General features: G+C 46.6%; 1 pseudogene; it reads left to right on the forward strand.

Moving 5' to 3' along the window:
* The first annotated feature begins 6,026 nt into the window (after window positions 1-6,026).
* LOC146810590 (5.8S ribosomal RNA) lies at window positions 6,027-6,179 on the forward strand (annotated as a pseudogene).
* The last annotated feature ends 11,943 nt before the right edge of the window (window positions 6,180-18,122 follow it).

The following is an 18,122-nucleotide window of genomic DNA, read 5'->3' on the forward strand; positions in this document are numbered from 1 at the left end:
ATCACCGGGCGGCCTGAGAGAGAGGAGGGTCTGCTGTGATACCTCAGGATGCACATCATAGGGGTATGGTGATTGTTCTGCTAGACCCTGAGCACAGGCACCATAATTATGTTGCTGTCCTTGGACCCCTAATCACGCCTGCACTTTCCTCCCGGCCCCTGGAGGGGCGGTGACGCCATCAAAAGCAGAACACGGGCCCATCTTAGCCCGTCATAGTCCGACAGAGGCTGAGGCTGGGCTGAGCCACGTTATTAACATCTGGCCCTAAAATCACCCCAGAAGGTACTGTTACATCCTATTGTGGTACTGTGGTACTCTGGTACTGACTCTGACATTGTTTATACTGCTCATATTGATATACTGATAAAGTAGGGTCAAGGCCATATATGATGAAGAGACCTAAATCTGGAAATGGGCAAGGGGTAGTTGGGACACTGAACGCCTTTCTGTTGAGGGCTGAGTCGGCCCTCATCCACGAAATCGAGTTGACAGAACGCAGATTGTCCTTGGACCCACAACATTTTCAACAACGCATTGCCCCTGTTACTCCTGTTGCCCTTGTCACTTCTGCGACACAATAGAACCTGGAAATGGGTCCCTCACAAATTGTTACCATACAGTCACCCGGTTCTGAAAATATTCGGTTGAAATCGAAAAAATGGACACTCCATTGAGACCGTGCGTTGTTACTCGAGGTCAAAATACAAAAATTAACCATGGAATCAGTAATGCACATCCCCCCCAAAAAAGAAAGGGGCATGCTTCGAACAAACCAAAAAAACAAAGTAAACAAGAGTTTTTCCTTCTGTAAACCCTTCTGGTTCCAGGAGTAAATCTCTTGACTTAGATTGTAATCAAGGGGCTTCTCAAGTATTGAACAATGTTGCAACATTGGGAGCTCCTCCTATTCAAGAGAGGGACTCTTTCATGAAAAAATTGGAACTTGTAATCTCAGCCCACTTAGATCCTATACTAAAAAAGTTAATTGATATTGAGGGTAGGATAAACAGTTTGGTAAAACCTGTGTTAACCTCTTCTATGCCCATGACGAGATAGTCTCGTCATGGAGCACGGTTGCGCTGTGCCCATGACGAGACTATCTCGTCATGGACCCCGCCCGCTAATGAAAGGCCCGGCACAGGAGGGGGAAAGGGCGGGGCACTGAAGGGGTTAAGTACCTCTGTAGCTTCTGTAGCCGGTGGACAAAATGTGGCCGGGGGTATTGTTAAGAATGGTAACACGCAGCACCCTGAATCTGCCCCTAGACCAGCGAGCCAGGCTGGCCCCTCTTACTCAAGGGTCGTACATCACCCTATCAATGGCACTGACACATTATGTCGGTCAGAAGGGCTGACCCACATTCAAGGCCAGACTGCAAATATATCAAGAAAAACCCCAAAAGATAAGTCTGACATTAATCAAACAGACGGACCACAAAATGTAGTAGCAATAGAGGAGCAGTTCTTTGGTCAAAGACCTTTTAGCCCCCCGCACCCTAATTTACATTTACCTACAGAGGCAACACCTTATACTGTGGTGTTGGCCAATGTTCCAACACTATCGTCTGGAGACATTGAGCATTGGTCAACACTAAGGAATACATTTGCTTCACTTTTTGAGTATTAGGACAGATATTGATAATAAGCATTTATTTTCTAAATTCCAAATGGCCCGCCGCATAGGCTGGGTGGGGAAATCTAACAAATCTATTTCGGGGAGATTGTATCGTGTTGACTTTTAGATCTCCAGGGTTAGTTAGGACCATACTAAATAGGACAGAGAACTGTTTTGAGGGTGTGAGGGGGATGTCTGTCTTTCCCTTGGGGTTCTTTTACCAGCCACCAGGAGCTGGATGGAATACAGTAGGAGAAGGTAAACCTGTAGTGGGCAACACAGCATCTCCTTCCTCCTCCCTGGCTCCATCCCAACCGTTTTGAGGTATTGAACGATCTCGCAGAAATAGATTGACTGACCCCAGCCCGGAATAATATAGGGAAAATTGCTGTACCGGTTAGTACCTCAGAGACTGTTACTGGGGAATTAGGTTGTATAGCGGTTATTCCATCTATAATTTGCTATGATAACATAGCGCATCCCCTAGTATTCGAACATTGAGTATGTAGGAACTACGGGGTAGGACCCAAAAATTGATATGGAGGATATAATTGTCAATGATAACACCGAAGAGGCATCTAGGGACCTGAACCTTAATGATACTGATAGTGCTTATGAGGTTCCCAGAGTTCAGAATTCGAATATAAAGCCTTTTAGGTTTACATCATGGAATATTGCGGGTATTTTTTCAAAATTAACAGACGAGGCTTGGTTGCAATATGTGAAGACATTTGACATTATCTGTCTTAAGGAAACTTGGAGCCGTGTCGATGTCACTATCGATGGATATTGTTCATTAAATACTCATGCAATTCCATCAATTGCAGGAAGAGATAAGGGAGGTTTAGTGACTTTCATTTAGCTTAAGTATGGCTCGATAAAGATAGAGAATATAATAAATGCCGATTGGTACCAGCTTATTTTAATCTTTAATTTAACTGATACTATAACTTTATTAATTAATTGGTACTATAATATTTTTGACCCAAACAATACTGAGGTCATTATATACTTAAAGAGGAGATTGATAACGTGGCTGCGAAATTCCAACCCCTGTGTATAATTTGGGCGGGGGATTTCAACTGTACCGCTAGCCAATATAGCTCACACAGAGTATGTGGTGTAGTTGACATGGAAAACGAACCTGTGCCGCATTTTAAGCATACACCACAGGGAGATACATTAAACACTATCATTCTGGTAAACGACCTTTGCATGTTGAATTCTTTGGATAGTAATCCTTCTGTCCAGCTTCCAACCTACCAGGGGGTAAGGCTCAAATGGAATTTAATAGACTCAAAGCAATTCGAGGAGACCATCATTAAAGAAAATTAAAGTACATTTATGACCTGCCAAAACTTTGATTCCCCCCCAGACACAGTCATTCAGGCTTTTGAATCAATTTGTGTAGATGTGGCCTAAAAATTCAATAAGCCAATTAAGAAACGGGACTTACCTGAAATTAGGTGGTTTAATGCAGAGTGCTCAAGGGCACAAAGAGGACTTAAGAAAGCCCTGCAAATGGCTCCTCGGAATATGGCTCTGATAAAGATAGCGAGACAAACTTATAAAAAAGCTATTAACTGCAGTAAAAATGATTTAAGAAGAACAGCCTGGGAGGATCTAGAGAGAGCCACCACACTCAAGGACTCGAAGAGTTTTTGGGAGATTATAAATCGCCCGCTCTTCTCTAATGATGCCAAGAGCATTGACTCGACCATAACAGGCGAAGCTCATTTTTTAAAAATATTTAATCCACGGGGCATATCAATAGAAGAGCAAAGGGATGAGACAGGTATTAATCCACAAACGGCATATGAACTAAGCTTAACACTATCCTTGAGTGAGGTCTAAGATGCGATAGTTAAGGGCATATCTCTAAAAGCGCCAGGTCCAGATGGAGTTCCCTTAGATTAGCCTAAAAGCAATCTCCAATTATGGGCGCCCCTGTTGCTTAATGTTTTTAAGGCGGTAATAGTCGGCCATATCCCATCTTCATGGAAGGAAGCGGTGGTGGTACCAATTTTTTAAAAAGGTAATAGGAACGACCCCACCTGCTTCAGGCCAATTTCCCTGATAGACTCTATGTGCAAGGTCATGGGAGGGTGATCTTAGCCAGATTGGAATCATGGGCTAATGCATCAGGTCTAATGGCTGATACCCAATACGATTTTAGAAAGGGGATGGGAACAAACGAGCAGTGTCTTAACCTTTCCCTGATCATGTGCAAGTACATGATGGCCAGGGGGGTTTCGATTCACCTGGCATTCATGGACTTGTCCAGTGCATTTGACACTGTGAGTAGGGGAAAGCTATGGACGATGATGGCAGAAATGGGGTTTGAAGAACCCCTCATCACCCTGCTACGCAGGCTGCATAAATCCACCCCGTAGCTGTTCGCTTTGGCCCAGGAGGGGAGAAGACTCGACCCATTGCCTCTACGGAGGGAGTCCGCCAGGGTTGTATCCTGGCCCCCTTTTTATTTCTTGTATATACTAAATGGCCTTGAATCCTTCCTGATTAAACAGCATACAAAAAGCCCTGACTGCCTTCACTGATTTTATGCAAGCATTGAATCTTAAAGTAAATTTTTTGTAAATCCTTTGTCATGGTCTGTGGTCCAGAAAAAAACAAAACTAAGAAATTCATTGTGAAAGGAAATACTATTGAGAAGGTGCCCAATTTTACTTATTTAGGTAACGTTTTTAATAATAAACTGAAGTGGGATAACCTGGTTTTGACAAGGGCCCAACAGACCAGTAGAATTATAGAGGGGCTGTTTCGTTTCGCTTGTAAATTAGGACACAAGCCGGTAGCTGAAATGATAACTCTATACAAGTCAAAATGTTGATCAGTGGCTACCTATGGAGCCGGAGTATGGGGTTACCATAAGAGTTACCAGATTCAGGTTTTAGAGAATACATTTTTAAAAAGATTATTAATGATTCTTAGTAGCTCCTCAACATCATTTTGTCATTCCGAGGTGGGCCTGGAATATGTGAAAGATAGTATAAATATCGCACCACTGATCTTGTGGGTGAAAATCTGGTCCTCAGAAGATCGGACTTTCTCTAGGAGTATCCTCAAGGACTGTATGAACTTGGATAACGCAATGTCACTCCCTTGGCTATGTTATGTCAAGGATACATTCTATAAAATTGGCCTAGATGAATATTACAACAATCCAGATACCATCCAACCTAACATGAAAACGATCATTAAAAATGCATACCGTATTGAATTAAGTATGTCTAATCAGGACCGGGGCATGTTAGATGGTGGGGTGTTAAGACATCAGCAATTTTATCTGTCTTTTTACCTTACATGTACAATCACGTTTTTTGTTGACTAGATTTCGGTTGGGCACTCTGCACTTTCTATTGGCCTATCCTAAACATGCTGGCTGGTGTGAGAGACTAGCCCCTTGTCCTTGTAACAATCTGGCCAAACAAAGCACAATGCACTTTATGCTGTTTTGCTCACTCTATGCAGATCCAAGAGCACGCTTTATTAAGCCTGTACTGAAAGCTATTCAGACCTGTTCCTATCAAGAAGGCTTTGACTACTTGAGGTCATTGTCTACAACTGCAATCTTAAGTGCAGTACTTAGGTTTATTAGAATTGCACTCTCGATCAGAAAACGTAATGAATTGTGAAAAGGAATCTAAATCTTTGTAGGTATCATTTAGAACTAGTCAATTGTACAAACTATGTTGGGGAGGGGTATGATGATTTTAAAAGTTGATTACATTTTTACTGGTACACCAAGACTTATGGAAGGGAACATGAGGAAACTTTTTAATGGTTTTAACTGTTTTAATTATGTATATATGTAAACTTTTATGATTCTAAAGAATCGAATAAAGTTATTTGAACTGAACTGACTAGGCTCTAAGACTGCATGCATGAGCCAAGCCATGAAAACATCAGGCACGTATAACATGCAACAAACATAATGTAATAAAATGATAAAGTCTCTTCTAAATTCAAAAAAGTATTTCTTTAATATGCGGAAGCGTTTCACCTTAGTACATCAGATTATATCACTGCATGGACAGTCATTTATTGCAAGTTTCTAAACATGATGGACTCTCAAAGTGCAGGGGTCAAGCCCTGGCTCTCACGGGACGAAGTGGGTGGCAGATGGATGATGTGCAGATGGAGCAACCCTCCCTCATTGTCAGGTACCTGTGGCCTAGTCTGGTGTGGCCAGGCTGGGGTTTCGAGACTCATGTGGCCCTGTCCAGGTGGGCCAGTGGTGGAGCTGCCTGCTTCTGCTGCAGTGGTAACCTCTCACTTGCCCGCCTGTCGTGGTGGCAGGATGAGGCTACAGGGCAGAGTATCTGGAAACACTCTAACTCATGGAGGCCGACTTTGACTGCAGATGGGAGAACATTGCAAAACTTGCCTGTGACTCTTGGAAATGGATCACTTGGCTCACGCATCGAGGAAGAACGCGGATAGATGCAAGAATTACTGTGAATTATAGGACACATTGATAATCGATAATTAAAAGGCACCTTGCAGCCTGGGTTCCTTATGAGGCTATGCCTGTCTGAGGGTCACTTGAACGTCACTCACACTGGAGCTCTCCCAGGGCGTGCCAGAGGCTGTCGCAGGGGACACTAGTCCCTTCATCCTCCCACAGTCAGACCCCTGATCGCCCGTCACAGGGGCCCCTCTGGTCCCATCATGGAGGTACACCGCTGGCGGGCCTGGTTTACTTCACCTTGTTAGGCTGGGTGGGTGTAGGAAGCTGGCTCTGTATATCCTTTACAAAAATGAGGTATAGTGGCCCTGTCTATCTAGCAAATAAACTTATAGACTATCATCCAACGAGAACTCTGAGATCCTCTAGCTCGCACCTCTTAAGGGTGCCAAAAGTACGAACTGTCAAAAATGGGGACAGGTCCTTCTTTAAAATTGCTCCTGAAAGCTGGAATGCTCTTCCCCTACACCTAAGACTGGAACCCAGCCATCAGAAATTCCGTAAACTCCTAAAAACATGGCTTTTCTAAATTCTGCCTATCTTACATCTTACCACTGAGTGTCTGCTGGCGCTATGAGACCTTCGGGTGATATATGCGCCTTACAAATACCAATACATAGACATAGACATAGTGTGCACAGAGTCCAGTGGAACCCCAAAGGTAGGCAGAGGTAAAAGTAGATAGCACCTTACTCTCTATTTGTGGTAGTGTGGGTGAGCATTAAGGCTTTATCAGGGGGAAGTGTTAAGCATTTGTTGTACAAACTCAGGCAGCAAATGATGCCACACACTCAAAGACTGAACTCAGACCAATTTGCTTGTATAAAAATTTTATTTAGTTATATTTATTTTCTAGAACCAAGCAAGCCTGGTACAGGTAAGTGTAAATGGTAATTTTCAAGGAAGGTTGAACAATACAAGCAAGTTTAATGTTACAGGTTTCTAAATACTTTCTAAATACTTTTAATACAGTGGAAATTACTGTTAGATTACTTTACAGATTACTTTTTCTACTCAGTGTGATATGCCTAGAAATCACACTGGGACATTTCCTAGAGAAAAGGTAAGTAAAGCAGTTTTTAGTTATTTGCAGTTTTTCAAGTTCTCATACAAAACCAACTCCACACAACACTTTTCAAGAAAAACAATCAATGCAATCTCATGGAAGGATATTAAGTTATCGATTTACAATTAATTAGTTCAAATCAAATCAAACCAAGCTTTATTCGATTTTTGAAAATTAAAATCATAAAAGCAAACATATTAATAAGAACAGCAGCTAAAAATAGAAGCATTGGTTACATATAAGGTACATCGTTATACTGTAAATACAGAACGTGTTAGAGATGATAAAAATATATTCATAAAATACATCTGATCCAAAAGAGGAAAAGTTTCATGAACAAGTAATGTCGCCCTGACTGATTCCAACCTGTGTCGAATTTGAAGATTTAATTATTTACACATTTTCTAGCTCGTAACACGCCCTTTAAAAAACCCAACACTGAACCAATGCAATAACAGTTTTCCAGCTTCTGTAAATACATAAGTGCAGGGCGGCATTGCCTCCATCCACCTTGTTTTAAAAAGGGAATCAACCATCTGCGCCTTTCATTAATATAAAATTTACAAAATAAAATAACATGTATAGTAGATTGCAGTGACGTATTGTCACATGGGCAGCAGCAAAGTTCCCTCGACCAATCATTAGTTTTAGGGTGGGTGGTAAGGCGATAAAAAGACCCAAATCTAAATCTGGATAGCAAATATCTGTCATACCCTCCTGCAACCCATGCTAGGTATGGTTGGATCTCGCATGTTACAGTAATAATTTGGTTATTAATCACCTTGATTTTATTCAATTCATGGGCTAGCCTGACTTCTTCTAAGGGAGTCATGCAAGTTTTTTTGAGGTCCTTTCGATTAAAAGAATTCATATTTTCAGGTAAAAAATAAAAGTCTGGGCGACCAATATCATGCTTGAACGTTTTGACATACTTGAGCCAGGGTATTTTGTCCGCATTATCCAAACTCATGGCGTCCATTATAATGTCCCTATTTAAGCCGGTGCTAAATGAAGTCCAGATTCTGTGCCATAACAAGATTGGTTGGATTTTAATTAAGTCAGAAATATAGACGACTCCGAGCTCGCTATGGCAGTTAAAAACTGAAGTGCTAGCTGGAACCCCCAGGATATACCTTAAAAACCCGTTTTCAATGTATTGTAACGAAGCACAATCATGGAAGCCCCAAATGGCCGCCCCGTAAATGGCTGTGCTGACGCATTTCGCTTGATAGATTTTTAGTAGTATTACGGGCGGCCTTTTCCCCAGTAGTTATTTGTGGGAGTTGGTATTCTGGGGTAAGAACCAGGGTTCCCCCATGGTCAAGGATGCACTCTTGAAACACCCTCAGTGGCACTATGGCGGCCGGGTCTAGAGTGCTGAGGCCCAATGTTATCCAATAGGGAATAGGGGGCCTCCGGTTGGTGGCTGCTCATGAGCAGGCCACAAGGTTGAGAAAGAAAAGCTCCTGGTGTTAGGCTCAGGTCAAAGGGGGATCCGAGTTAGCACCCAAAGTACACCCGCAGGGGCGGCTGGGTGGAGGGTGCTGTTTTGGCGTCGGGTGCCCCGGTGATTTCAATGGGGATTCTCTGGCTGCAACAAAGACTGCAGGCTTTGGGATGAAGATCTTCTGGAGGTGACCACCGGTTGGAGAGGTAAGTTGGGATGCTGGGACACCATCTGTGGGGCCACCCAAGGCCGTGGGACGTCGGGTGCAGGGGTGTCTTTAGACGTCAGGTTTTCTTACCAGCTCTGGTCACGGTCAGGGGGAACCTCCAGAAAGGGGCTGCAGGCTTCACTTGGAGATTCGAGGGAGGTCAGCGATCACCATATCTCAGATAAGGATCACCGGAGAGACCTCAAACTTGGGCTGTGGGTGTTGGGTGCAGAGTAGTGCAGACTCGTGGTTTTGGCTGGGGCCTAAGTCTCTGGATGAGCAAATCCGGTGGCTTGGAAGGCAGGGCAGGTCCTTCGGGTTCTTGAGGCTGATTCCTGCAGGACACACCGGGATTTTGTTGGACACAGTCAAGGTGGGGACAGGCCGGTAGGGCTGGGACCAAGTCAGTGGGCGTCCTCCTTTTCTTAGTTTCAGCATAGCTTCTTCGTCCTTCTTCTTCTCTTTTTCTTGTTCATTCTTCTCTGAGATGGCAATGTTTGGGGTTGCCCCTAAATACTAGATTTAGGGGCGTTACAGGTAAGTAAAACCACTCAGCCATGACACTAGTGTTAGGTCATTTTTCAGGGGGCATCTTTAAGATGCCCTCTGTGTGCATTTTTCATTAAATCCCACATTGGGATCAGTGTGGGTTTAATGTGCTGGGGAGTTTGATACCAAACTTCCCAGTTTTTAGCAAAGCCATCATGGTGCTGTGGAGTTTGTAATGACAAACTCCCAGCACCATACACTCTTAATGGCAGTACTGCACTTACAATGTCTAGGAATTGGTTTAGACACTGTAGGGATACAGGGCTCATGCATCTGTACCCTCACCACTGGTATAGTGCACCCAGCTAGAGGGGTAGCTGACCTATGCCAGGGCAATTGGGTTGTAAGCATGGCACACAGGGATGTGTGCCATGTCGACTCTTCACTTTGTTCTGCACCAAAACATGCAGCCTGCAATGGCAGTGTGTGAAGGTACAGGGCCTCTAAGGGTGGCACAATAAGTGCTGCAGCTCTTAGAGGTCTTCCTTGGCCACAGTGGCCTTGGTACCATTGGTACCATTTACAAGGGACTGACATGTGGCCAAAGAGTGCCAATTGGGTTTTGTTGAAATGCAGTTTTGTGGAAAGCACATAGGCCCTGGGTACCTGTTTGGCAGGAACCCAGGGCACACTCAGTCAAAGTACATCCGCAGTTTGGCAAAAAATGGGGGCAACCATGAAAAACGAGGGTACTATCTTACAGTGGGTATACGGAGTGAGAAGCTGGCTTAGTATATGGTGCTCACTTATACAAGTGTAGCACTAATCTAGACAACCCTTATGGTGACTTTAGTGGTCTTGGACAACCTTAGAAAGCTCTTTAAGGAGTAGCTGTGGAGAACAGCCTTCAGGCTTAGTCCGGAAGGAGTGTAAAGCAGCTTGTTTTACCAGAACATAATCTTATTGGTGTAGATGAAGTGAAAAAGAACCACACAGTGTATTTATAAAAATATGCATTTATTACAAGACACTTACTAACACATATAAATATCTCCTACCCAGAGATATACGAAATGCACACAATACTTGGCAAAGAAAACAGGTAAGAAGCACGTATTACACAGTGGTCTCCGGGGGGGACCAAACCATATACTAAAATAGAGGGATGCAAACCACTACTCAAGTAAAGCCTGTACCCAGAGGACGTAGAAATACAGAGGACCCAAGGAACCACCCGAGGTAAGTAACCAGGAACCCCATGGAGGCCGTGTGCAAAGTGGGAACACGACCGAAGGCTCAATTCAAGTCAATGGGTAAGTCGTGGTTGCAACTTTAAAGAAATAGGACCCTTCCCAGTGGACCCCGAAGAAGCCCTGTGAGAGACAGAAGGTTGGAGAGCCACCCCACCCATGGATACCCTAGTAACCAGGATATCTACAAAAAGAAAGCCAGGTGCATAGGTGCGAAGTGGTGTCGGCAACTGCAGTCAAATTCAATGGAGGACTTCAGGAAGATGTTGTTGGCGAAGAAGTGGAAAGTGTCCAGTGGAATACGAAGATGGACTCAAGATGAGAAGTACCTGCAAGCAGGCAGGGCAGAGTCTATGTCACTCGAGAGTGACCAGGGGGCACGGAAGTCGAATGCCCACCGATGTCGGGTGTTGCAGGAGAGTTGACAGTTGCTTTGGAGCTGCAGCTGTTAGGAACAGGCGGCGCTGTTGAAGACCAGGAGCCGTTCATGAGCTATCCGATGTCAAAGGTTGAGGTGTCAGTGTCCATCGGGAGCACCAACAAGCCTTGGCAACCGCAAACAACGTGGCAAGCGAAAAAGGTGCAGAATCAGGACCAGCAAGGTCCAGGTGACTCACCACTATCAGCAGGGGAGTCAGACCAGGCCCGAACAATCAGGGGAGCCCACTGAAATCAAAGAAGACCCTCAAATGGACCCACAGGCCGGAAGCACTGGAGTCACAAGAGGACCTTGAGCAGCTCACCAAAGATGCAGGCCACACAGTGCAAGAGATTAGTGTGGCGAGGACAAAGATCTTGGACACTGGAGATGCTTGAGGTGGAGCCTACTTGGAGCCTGAAGATCTCTGAGGAGGAGAGCCAACAAGCCTTTGCAACAGCAAGTCAACACAATGCACAGGGGTTCGGTTCCTGCAGCTCTGACGAGGGATACTGGCCTTAAATTCAGCGAGAGGACAGGGCAGGCCTTGAGGGATGTGAAGAACCACCACCTGTGTTGCTGAGCCTTTGGGAGTCCGTGGGAGCCCAGAATCAGCAGACCAGTCAGCTTCGTTGCGGTGCCTGCAGATGCAGGGAAGTGATTTCTTCACTCCAAGGAGATTCCTTCAGGTGTCTTGGATGCCCACAGGTCTTGGAAGGTTCCTGTATGGAGCACAGGCACGGATGTTGCAGCAGATGAGCAGGGCGACGAGAGCAGGAACAGCAGGAGTCTTCCCAGTTGCAGTCTTGATACCCAGAGCGAAGTCTAGAGTGCCCAGACGGTCGAAGATTAAGTGGTGTCTTGATATGAATCTTGTCCCACGACGAATCTAGGGACCCACCCACAGGTAAGCTCTAAAGAACCACAAGGAAAGGATTGGCACGGTTCAGGGTTCCCTCCCAGGGGAGGGGTTTGGACAGTGGGGCGGATTCTCTCATGTCCTTTGTCCAGTTTCGCACCAGAGCGGGAGCAAACGGCTCCCTGAGCTGGTTTGAACTGGACTATGCAAGGAGGGCACCAAATGTGTCTCTCAAGCAGAGGGGCGCTGGAAAGCGCTCCCACCCTGCCCCATTACACCAAGCCCTGTCTGGGAGGTGGTCACACCTCCCTGTGGTAGGATACCTATTGTCCTACCTTCCCCTGCTCAAACTTGGCTCAACAGCAGGAGGGCAGAATCATGTCTCTGGTCGGCAGCAGCCATGTTCTGCTGTCCGGGTCTAGGAGACTGGTACCAGAAGCACTGAGGGCCTCCTGGAGGAGCTTTACAGTGCATGGAATCATACCTTCCACACCGTTTACGGTGTGGGGGTATGATTCCAACATGTTGGATACCAAACACAACAGAGTTTGTTACAGCTAGTTTAGAGATTGTCATCGCTCAATGAGGCATGACCACTCTATGTATCATAATGGCTGATGCACTTACAACCCTGGAGAATGGACTCCAAAGGTAGTAGGGATGTTCACACTTAGAACTGAGCACCCTGCCTTCAGGATTAAAAGGCCTGCCTTAGGGGTGACTTTTAGCTTTTAAGTGCAGTGACCTCAGCTATAGGTAAACCTATATCTGTAGTAAGTGGTGCTAGCACCAGTGTAGGAGAGTAGGGTCTGCTATCCTATGGTCACCCCAAATTTTTGCTTTTTGCTTCACTGGTTTTTGACATATTGAGGCTGTGGGCCTGCCAACCAGACCCCCAGCCTGCTGTTCTCTCTACTAAATTTACACTATGCACCCTAGGTGCATAACCAATTGGAAGTGGATCACCCTGTGAGCCCCTGTACCAGTGTACACTAGGTACCCAGGGCATTGGTGTATCTAAGGCCTACCAGGGGCTGAAGCATGTATTGTGCCTCCCCTGGCCTGGCCTAACAAATTTGACACAACTGGCTGATCACTCAGCTGGGGTAAGTTGGCGTAACCACCTCTTACTTAGGTGTAGTATACCTATACCTAACCTTAAATGGAACACATGGTAACCTATCAGCCACTCCTATAGCAGGCCTTGACAATCCTGAAGGCAGAGTGCTCGGTTCCATGTGAGATGGTGCTCTGGCATGAGCTGAGCCTGTCTGCAGTGGTCGGAACAACTTCCTTCTACTGTTTCCAGATATCGTCATACCATATACTCTTAAGTGCATTATGAACCTCGCGGTTAAATGCTATCTTTGGTTTGGCTTTATCAAAACATGTCGAGTAAGGTGTCATACGAATTGGAATACTAACCCCTCGCCAATTCTGGCGACGGGGTTAGCATTCCACCCTTCTAGAGGGACACGACATGTACAGTACCTGAAACCCGGGTAAAATCAGACATAGCCTCAGTTCCACAAAATGGATGCTGCCACCACAGACACAAGTCTGCCCTCCTGCTGCTAGGAGTCCTTCCAGCTTGGGAGGTGTGGACAAAGGGTTTCCTGCCAGGGGAGGTGCATGCACCACCCCAGACAGGATTTTGTGTATTGGTCAGGTAGGGCTTGAACGAAACCAGACATGCCTGAGGCTCACAAGGAGCCTCGGTGCATATGCCAGTTCAAACCGGTCCTGGGGCACACCAGCCCTGGACCCGGGGCGAGCTGGACAAAGGATTGGGGGTGTAGCCACCCCCCTTCCTGGTCCCACCCTTAGGGAGGGACCTAGCAGGTAGTCCGGCCCCTAGAATCCGAATAAAGGTAGGAGCTGTGTCCTAAGACTTTAGACATCCTGGAATCAACTTAACTACAAGAAGAAGACGGGAACTTCGACGCTCTGCCGCACAGAGGACTGAAGCCAATCTCCCCTGTGGTCAGGGAGTGACCACCTTGCTAACGCAAGCACCACCCAGCGAATCAACGTCTGCTTTGCCGCCGCCTCCCGCCGGAGCCCGAGCCCAGAGACTGACAAGACCTGGACCTCCAGACCTTTCACCGCCCAATCCACAGTCCCTGAAAAGAAGGAACCCGTGGAGGCACCGAGACACGTGGAGCCAGCCATCTTGAAAAGACCACGACAAGCTGCAAGCGCGACAACCGAGGCTCCCTCTAAGTTGTGCTTTGGGTCCTGAGAAGCCCAACACCCGAGCAGCATCTGCACCAAAGGTGAGCCCTCCAGCATCTCCACGATCTGCGTGGGGCCCCTCTGCATTTTGCCACTCGACGCGCCTAACCGGTTGCTGGCCCGTTGGCTAGTGGCCATCTTGGCGACGAACTTCAAGAACTACACCGCTGGTCTGGTTGCTTCAGACTGGCCCTTGCTCCCCTCCAAAGGAGCAGTCCCTCTGACCTTGCTGGTCAGAACCATCAGCTTATTTCGTTTTCCACAACAATTGCTTTTGCCAAGGCTTGTTTGCTTCAATCAAGTCGCCGACAGCGAGAGCCTGCGTGGGACAGCTTGTGAACCGACTCCTGGACGTCGTCGACCTTCAGGGACCACGTGGCTGCAGAGACAAGCTGCACCTTTCCTCCTGTTTGCACCCGACATCGCCTGGTACCCACCTGGTGCCACGCTGGTCACTGGCTAGTGACTGTGAACACTGTCCCCTCTGCTTACAGGTCTTCTACAACTCCGATCCACCCTTGGATCCACCGCATCTCTTCTGGACCGACCGCCTGCAGCATCTTTGTCTTCAGGCTCCATTGAACAGATAGAAGAAACCCGACGCACTTCGAGCCCTATGCACCCGCTTCCTGTGGGTGAGGTAAAGCTGGCACTCCGGTGCCCAAGTGTAGAGTAACATCTCTAGTGTCTGTGTTTCCAATCTTGAGTTCATAGTCCATCCGGAAGATCCTTTTTGCAGTAACTTTGTAACTTTTACGCACCCATTGAAAACCTATGGGAGCCCGCGTGTGACTGTTTGCTCTGCACACGCAACCCGTGGACCTCCTGGTCACTAACTAAAGTTAGCTCCTTGTAGGCCCAGCGATTCTAGAGGCCCTAGGCCTTTTCCCTTTCCTGTTCGTGGTACTTATACCACTATTTTAGTATATGGTTCGAGTGGCCACCAGGGCCTATCCATATAAAGTGCAACTTCTGTGTATTCTAACGTATTCTTGTTTAACGATTTGTGCTCCTGTGCTCATAAAGAGTCTAGGGGATACTTTGAGAAATAAATACATATATATTTTCAATATATATCTGTGTGGTGTCCTTTCATTGGTATAAAAGGGGGGTTACAGTTGGTAAAACAGCCTGCTTAACACGTTTCACGAGTTTAGCCTCAAAGACTGCTTAGCCTACGCTATCACTAGGGCAGCTAGTCCGAAAAGGTTGACTTACAACCACACCATAAGGGTTGCTTGGCATGGTACAAGGTGGTCACTTTAACTAGTGAACATCATATACCAGGCCAACTTCTCACATTGGTGAGCAGCGGTTGGATTTGAGCTTGCTGTGTTTTACCTCTGTAATCTCTTTGTTACCAATTGAAAGATCATACAGGTACCTTTAGGTACATATAAAACAAGATTAGATATACTTAAGTTCTACTGAACTTAGTTGTTGTAGAGCAAAGGGAGTAGCACACCCTGACTACAACTACTAGATAGGTTTAGTAGGTAAACCCAAGTGTAGGTAGATTGCAACACATCCACCCACACTTAAGAGCAATGGAGGGGGCAGAGGGGTCCAAGGTACCCATCTCTGTCGAGAGTGACCCCCAGAGGGCACCAACTCTCTTTGCTACCCTAAATCAAAATGAGCTCAGGCAGTTGGCAAATATCAGGGGCCTTAAACAGCCCAAGAATCCTACTTCTGCTGAACTCAGGGAGCTTTTACAGGCTGATGAAGATCAGAAAGCTCTCAGGAAAGCCTCCCAGTTAGGCCCCTTAGGGACTGGAACAGGAGGCCCCCCTTCTGAAGATGCTACTGAGGTACCCCTTTCCAATAGTCACCCCTTAGATGAGAATCATACTACAGAGGATGAAAGTGAGAAGGGTACTGATACAGAAGGTAGTGAGGATGAAGGGAGAACTAGCCCAGTGCCAAGTGTTATACGTGGCCCAGCTAACTTAAGGCTACTGGGGACTGAGAATGGGATCACCCCATTGGATCTCCCTAGTGGACTTAACCAGGGGCTTGGGGGGCAAAGGAATCACTCAGGTGAATCTAATGCTTCTCATGCCTCTAGAGACTCTCAAGGTCACTCCAGGAGAAGGATGACCACCCCTCAGAGGAGGGAGCATGAGGCCAGAATGCAGGAAGCTCAGCTGAGAATCAGGAAACAGGAGCTAGAAGTAGCTCTGATGGTAGAGAAACTGAGTAAGGCTAGGCGACCTAAAGAGAGTGGGTCTATACCCACTGGTGGCAGCATTGTCCCTAAGGACAAAGATAGGGTCTTTGATAATAGGAACCTGTCTAAGGTTGTACCCCCCTACAAAAGTGGGGATGACATCCACAAATGGATGACTGCTCTTGAGAGAGCCTGCAAAGTGCAGCAGGTTCCTGAAGACCAGTGGGCAGCAATCCTCTGGCTCTCCTTTGAAGGAAGAGGCAGAGACAGACTCCTCACTGTCAGGGAGGAGGATGTCAGAAACTACAGAGCCCTGAAGAGTGTCCTAGTTGATGGGTTAGGCTTAACCACTGAACAGTACAGGTTAATGTTCAGAGACACCCAGAAGACACAGACTCAGGACTGGTCTGAATACATTGAATGTGCCACTAAGGCTTTGGAGGGTTGGTTGCTGGGAAGTAAGGTATCTGATTATACAGGATTGTACAATTTGATGATGAGAGAACAGATTTTAAATAACTGTCAAAACCAGCAACTGCATCAACACTTGGTTGACTCTGATCTGACCTCTCCCCAAGAATTGGGAAAGAAGGCAGACAAATGGGTCAGAACCAGGGTTAAGCAAAAGAACCAGAACCAGGGCCAAGGGGGTGATCAGAAGAAAACAGACCAAAAGGGTGGAGATCAGAAATCTAAAGACCAGAAGTCTTCAACAGGGCCCCAAACTAGTACTAAAGAGGGTGGGTCCCAGCCTAAAGGGAAGAAGAAAGAAGGTCAAAAGAAACCCTGGTGCAACTCTTGCAAGAATACAACTCACTGGACTAGTGATTGTAAAAAGGGTGGAGCCCCCAACACTGTTGCCCCTAAGGCACCTGCTCCCAGTACTACTGTTAGCAGTGTTGGTCCCCAGACAAAGGGTGTAGTGGGAATCACTATGGGAACTGAAGGGGATTCTGACTTAGACAGAACCCTTACACAGGCAGTCCTGATCTGTGATGGGGACATAGATTTGTCCCTGACTGTGAGCCCCAGTAATCTGGGCAAGTACAGACAGACTCCTTTAATCAAAAAAAAGTGGCTCAAGCCTACAGGGACACATGTGCCAGTGTCACCATGGTGACACCAGGCTTTGTGGACCCTGGACAGTACATACCAGGTGAGAACTACCTGGTGACCAATGCCAGCAATGCCACTACATCACATAGTGTGGCAGTTGTTAACTTCTCATGGGGAGGGGTAACTGGCCTCAAAAGGGTTGTGGTTAGTGCAGACCTCCCAGTAGAATGTTTGTTGGGCAATGACCTAGAGAGTTCTCTATGGTCTGAAGTGGAGTACAGGACACATGCAGAGATGTTAGGTATATCACCACATGTCCTTGCTGTGACCAGGTCACAGGCCAAAAAGTGCCTTACTGAACCTCAGGTCTTGGATCCTGGAACAATGGACCAAGCACCTACCAAGAAGAAGGACAGGAGGGTCAAGGTTGTGCCTTCCCCCCTGCCTCAGAGTGATGATCAACCTTCCCAGGAAGCTGATCTAGAGGACCCTGAAGGAACTGTCCCTGAAGAGCTTGAACCTGATCAGGTTGAGTTTCTGGGGACAGGGGGACCTTCAAGGGCTGACTTGAGGCAGGTTATCCTGTCCCTCTCTTGAACCCCTCAGACAGCTGGCTGCTGCTGAGGCTGCTGGGAATGCTCAAGGTACCCATAAAGTGTATTGGGATGAAGGGCTCCTTTATTCAGAGGCTAGAGACCCCAAGCCTGGTGCAACCAGGAGGTTGGTTATACCTCTGCAATTTAGGGGCTTCCTTCTTACCTTGGCCCATGATATTCCTTTAGCAGGACACTTAGGCCAGAACAAGACTTGGGACAGACTTG

Source organism: Triturus cristatus, chromosome 7 (genome assembly GCF_964204655.1).
Source record: "Triturus cristatus chromosome 7, aTriCri1.1, whole genome shotgun sequence".
Classification (NCBI taxonomy): Eukaryota; Metazoa; Chordata; class Amphibia; order Caudata; family Salamandridae; genus Triturus; species Triturus cristatus.